General features: G+C 38.9%; 1 long non-coding RNA gene across 1 annotated transcript; it reads right to left on the bottom strand.

The window, feature by feature from the left end:
* Window positions 1–614: 614 nt before the first annotated feature.
* Window positions 615–5,875, bottom strand: LOC122988110. The gene is made up of 2 exons (XR_006404708.1): window positions 5,776–5,875; window positions 615–1,831 (listed from the first exon to the last, which is right to left on the bottom strand). It is a non-coding gene; the product is annotated as an uncharacterized LOC122988110 (long non-coding RNA).
* Window positions 5,876–6,000: the final 125 nt, after the last annotated feature.

Raw genomic sequence — 6,000 nt, 5'->3', positions numbered from 1 at the left:
GTGTTTGTGTTTGTGTTTGTGTTTGTGTGTGTTTGTGTGTGATGATGAGGAGAATGCTGTTGCCGTGGTGACGTCAGCGCTAAGTGACTGGTGTGTGAAGAGACTCATCAGAGGTCAGCTGAGCAGAAACTGAATGTTTATGAATCTTGTAAACTGAGTTAATGTGCAACATGTGCAACACAACAACAACAACAACTCGTGTGTCACTGAGATAAAAACAACAGGAAGCAGATGATCTGATGTTAGTGTCTGAACATGAACCCAAGAGTTTATATAGCACCTTTCACAAACACCAGTTACAAAGTGCTTCTCAGTCAAAGAAATAAAATAAAATAAAATCAGAATAAAGAAAAGCAAAGACACCAGATAAAATACACAAGTAAAGATAAAATAGCACAAACTACCCAAATGTCTGTCTGAACAAACAGGTTTTTAGCTGCTTTTTAACCCTCCTGTTGTTCTCGCGTCAAATTTGACTCATTTTCCAATGTTTTTATATCAGAAATATGGATTTCTTTCATCTAATTGCCTGAAAATCACATGGATGGTTCCATACCACACACGCAAGTAAAAGTAATGATCACTACTTTCATTGAATTTTGGGGTTTTTATTAAAAATTTATAGCATCTGTGGACTTTTGTCCACGGTCGACGGGAAGACAACAGGACGGTTAAAGGAATCTACATTATCCAAAGACCTTTAGCTTGTTGGAAGAGTGTCCCAAAGCTTAGTGGCTGCTGACTGGAAGGTATGATCCCGCCCCGGGTCTTAAAATGTGTACGAGGTCCACTTAGAAAGCCCCGCGTGGAGGATCTAAGAGCTGGACCAGTGGTGTAGGGGTGCAGAAGGTCACTGTCGACCGCGTGAAGACTCGGTATCGAATGGTGCAGGAAACCAGTCATAAAAAAACACACCGTAAAACAAGCTCAGAACGGTTTGTGATGCATCTTTTAACGGCGGCCATGTTGGAAATCTGATCTCAGAACAGCTCAAACTGCAGACAGGCAGGTAGTCGACTGATCAGGTGACTAATCAGGCGTCATGACCTCAAACTACAAGTCAGATGACGACCGATCTGAGAGAAACTGGATCTGATTCTACAATTAGTTGTTCCAGACTAAAAAAATCCGGCTTAATCTGTCCAGTGTCTGTCCAGCTTTACATTTAAATATGTGATATTTGAATGTATGTGTAAATAAAGTAATTTGATGCCTCTCACAGCGTACAAGTCCATCAAATTCTTCCAAAATGTTGCTCAAACTGAGATACTGCAGATTAAGACTGATGGAGAACACCTGTGCTCGAGCTCTTTCGTTCCATTTGATCTAATTTATCTCACCTGGACGACTTGTCTGACTGGAAATAAAGACGCCAAAACTCTTCATAGAGATTAGTGAGATCAGGAAGAAGAAAATGGGAAGATATAAATGGCTGACAGAGGAGAAGAAGAAGAAGAAGAAGAAGAAGAAGAAGAAGAAGAGAGAACAGCTGGTCTCTCTGACTCAGGTATTTTTCAAAAACCTCTGAGTAAGAGTCTCTGTGTGTCCGCTCATGCATACCTGAGTGAGTGTGTGTGTGCAGCTATCTTTAGGTGAGATACTCAGGTTTACCTGGTGAATCTGCAGAACGTGTGTGTGTGTGTGTGTGTGTGTGTGTGTGTTTGGGTCTCTCTGGTTCTCAGTTGACAGCTCCTGTGATCATTAACTTCAGTTCAGTTCCCTCCAGTTCATCCAGACATGTATTCTCTGTACCCACTCATCCTCTCTTCAGGGTCACCAGGAAGCTGAGGTCTATCCCAGAATGCATTGGGTGACGGTGCAGGTCACCAGTCTATCGCCAAGGCTACATAGACAAAGAAAATAATCACATTCACATCAAACCAGCAGGTAGTTCAGACTTTCTTTGCTGTGAGGGCGACAGTGAGCTATAACCTGATATTTAGACTTTCATTCCATAGTCAGTCTGACATTTTCTACTTCTAAGTAATTGTCTGTCTTAAACCAGCAGTCAGGTGTCCATATGAACAGTTAAAGAGGTTTTCCTCGCTGTAATCATTCCTCCTGTTCATACTGGATATTAAAAGATCCTTCAAATGTGCTTTCAATGGAAGTGATGGAGGCCAAAATCCACAGTGTGTCCACACAGTCATTTAAAAGTCTCTGTGAAGCTTCTATTCAGCTTCATCAGTCTGAGTTAGTCATATCAAGTGGATATCTGACACATTTACAGTCTTTTTAGCATCAGATTCCCTCTTTGTGTTTCCTCGGACAGTGTTTCCCTGTTGAGCTGCAGGTGGAAGTATAGTAACAAAAAGAGGAACTTTGGCACTAAAAAGACTGTAACGTTGAAAGATATCTACTTGATTTGACTCATTTGGACGCTGAAGCTTCATATTAGCTTCAGATAAACTTTTAAATACATTTCTGCACAGAAGGAGGACTGTGGATTTTGTCCTCCATCACTTCCATTGTAAGGTCATTATGAAGGGATCTTCTAATGGTCAGTATGAACAGGAGGAATGATTACAGCAAGAAAAACAGGTTTCACTGTTCATTTGGGCTCCTGACTAGATTTTAGTTTGGAGCCCCCGAAAAAGTGCAACAATGGTTTCTCCAGCACAGAATATGGTGGTGTTTGGTGTCCGGTAGTGCATGAAGTTAGAAAACTGACCAGTAAGGCTTTGACAAAAAACCCACAGATGAAAATAACTGCAAGTCAGTGGAGGAAAAACATGAAGACGGGAGAACAGACTGAAGTTAAAATGGCAACGTCAGACCTACATACTGACAGAAAGGGTTTAAAAAGTAAAGCATCCCATTCATTCGGCATCCCACCCTCATGTGGTGCTCCAGGTGACCACCTATGTGGACGCCCCAGCTGTACCAGTGCAAAATCCCAGTCTATGAAGAACAATCCAACAAAACCAAAAGAAGTTAATTCAGGATTTTCACACTCCAATATAATCCAGTTTGTTTCCAAAAAAAGTAAATTTAATTCAGACCGATTTTACACAGTTCAACAGAAATTCAGTTTATTTCAGTTCAGATACTAAAGAAACAAAAAACCTTGAAAAACATGGAAAAGATGGCTTTTATTTACAGCAGTCAGTCAATCGATCCAGCTGCTGGTTTCCGTGGTTACGTTAGATACTAAGATTTGAGTTTGTAAGGAGTCGCATCCTGATCCTCAATCGTCACCGTCTGCGTGGACGATTTAAAGACTTAAACCTTGAAGCTGAAGAAATCATCACATCATCACATTTAACTTCCTCTTTGCTTGGACGTAAACATTCATTTATTGAGCGTAACGAATAGCGACGCTAATTAATAGATTCTCTGTTGTGTGTAGAAAACTCCTCTGAAGAGTTTGAAGAAGTAAAGAGGTTTGTTATTCAGTTAAAAAGGACTAAATCAAGATAAAATAACTAAAACTTTCCTTCTCACTGATGCTGGGAGAATGAGGTGGCTCCTTGTTATTTTAGTAAAAGCTCTTTGTATTATATAAGTTCAGAAAAAGACACAGGGACCCAATTTCCCCGCAGGGATCATTAAAGTTTCATCTAATCTTGAGTCATTGTGGCAGCAGCAGAGGAGGATCCAGATAGAGACACAACTAATGCAAAGATGAAGATTTAAGCTGCACAAAGACTTTAAGTTCCAGCACAATAACATCAACAGAGCGACTGAATCCACTCAGCTTTCAATTTAGATAGAAGCAGCATGTTTAGCCTAGCTTAGCACAAAGACCTGCTAGCTTAAAAATACGCTAAAATACAACCTTTCAACACGCAAACACACTGCTAACAGGCTTTATAATCTACAGTTTTTACAATTGCAAACATTTATTTCTCAATACTGAGTTATTTCACTTATTTTTATTATAATTATTTCAAAACTCTTCACACATTCAGCACAACAGCAGCTGCATCTTTCTCACTCAAACTCAACCACCACTAAACCTCTGTGTATTTATAGTCCGTTAATCATATTTTTATATTCTATCAGGGATGTTGGGACTATTTTCTGAGAGGGGGGGGGCATGGTCTACGTCACCCGTCACACCGTTATCACTTCTTCTGTGGTGCTCCACCCTGGACAGCACCATCCAGCACAGCAGTGCTGATGAGACTGAGCTAATTAATGAGCCTGACTCAAGGCTGTAATTTCAACTTTAATTATGACAATAAAAAACACTTCATAGCCGATGTCACACATGCTCATATCAATCATAAAACCTTCATAAAATCCTTTATTAAAAAGTGCAAAATCAAAACTCGTTAGGCAAATCAAAGGCTCTTGGAGGTACAAATATTTGTAGCCCACTAAAACGAGAGACCACTTCTGAATGAAGACCAGCTGTTCTATAAAGTCATTTATCAAAAATAAATTGCATGAAACAACATGAGGCCAAATTAAAATAGGTGAAAATAGAACAATAGGAACCTGCAGTCAGCTCAGCTGGTGTTTATGGATCCTCACTCTTTTCTGAACTGTACTTTTACTTTTTACTCGAGTATTTTTTAGCCTTTTACTCGGTTACATTTGCCATTTATACCTTTGTTATAACTAATCTATTATCTATGGATGTACTGCACAGATACTCAGTCAGCTGGATTGATTATGAAATATTAACAGAATCTTTTCTGCTTTTACTGAAGTTTGTTTCTCAAATCGTAATTTTGACTTTTACCTGAGTAATTTGTTATGAAAGTAACTGTAGGTGACTTTTACTCGAGTAAAGGTTTTCATTAATCTACCATCACTGCATACAGGTTATCTCACTTTGTCTTATGCATCACCAGAAATGGACTTTCTCTCAGTTGTTATAATTAAGGCTTTTCATCAGGATGGGAACAAAGATGACATTCAAATTATCACTGTGAGTATTTATTGCTGCTTAGTGGGTCTCAAGTCCCTCCTGCATCATGGTGTTCAGCCTACGCAGGGCTGAGAAAGTCCACTATTGGTTATTCTAAAGCCCAGAGCACATTAGTCCAGTTTTAGCTGCTCTGAACTGGCTTCCTGTAACATCTAGCATTGACTTTAAGGTCCTTCTCCTTATATACAAAGCCCTTAATGTGCTAGGACCTAGCTACATTGCTAACTCCCTTGTTAGTGATCATCTGCTGCTGGTTTATTAGAGATTCCAGCAACAGCTGAGAGGAAACTGGAGATGCAGCTTTTGTCAGTTACGCCACAAAACTAAAGAACACAATACTGATAGACATCAGGGAAGCAGATCGCTAAATGTTTTTAAAGAAAGCTAAAAACATCTTTTCACTTTAGCCTTTAATTAGCAACAACTGTCCTGATAAAGGCCTGAAATTCTTTTTCGCACTTTGTTTTGCAGTCATGAACCACTGCACTTCTTCTTAAATGTTATATTTTACTGCAGGATAGATAATTGATATTGATTTCATGATCTAAAATGAAGGAAACTGTGATGGAAACTTACTGAAATGCTTTCAAGTTATTTATCATCTTATGTCACATTAATTAAGGCATTTTATCATTATTCTTACTATTTTCTTCAATTTATTTTAACTCTATTATTATTATTATTATTATTATTACTATTATTATTATCATTATTATTATTATGCTTTCTATATATTCTATTTTCACTAATTATGGCATTCCTGTTTTTATGACCACTTTAGGTTTGTTTCTATGAATGTAATTTCTTTATTCTAAAGCACTTTGAGCTGCATTTATTGTATGAAAGGTGCTATATAAATAGAGTTTATTATTATTATTATTATTATTATTAATTACCTTCCATGTTGCTCATCTACCGGTCTTCCACCACCTCTGTATGGTGAAAGCGTTCCAGGGTTATGGTGAGTCGTGGTGGAGTTGTAGTTGTTGTAGTGATCGGCGTGTTCCTTCGTCTTGGCCACGAGGTCGTTGACGGTGGCGTCCTGTCGCAGTGAGCTCAGTCGCTGCTGCAGGAGTTTGGTGGATTCCAGCGACTCCAGGACTGTCGGTGGCTTCAGTGAG

The sequence above is a fragment of the Thunnus albacares genome, chromosome 8 (genome assembly GCF_914725855.1).
Source record: "Thunnus albacares chromosome 8, fThuAlb1.1, whole genome shotgun sequence".
NCBI lineage: Eukaryota > Metazoa > Chordata > Actinopteri > Scombriformes > Scombridae > Thunnus > Thunnus albacares.
Note: the sequence above shows the minus strand (reverse complement) of the source record. Positions and strands in the feature narration are given on the sequence as shown.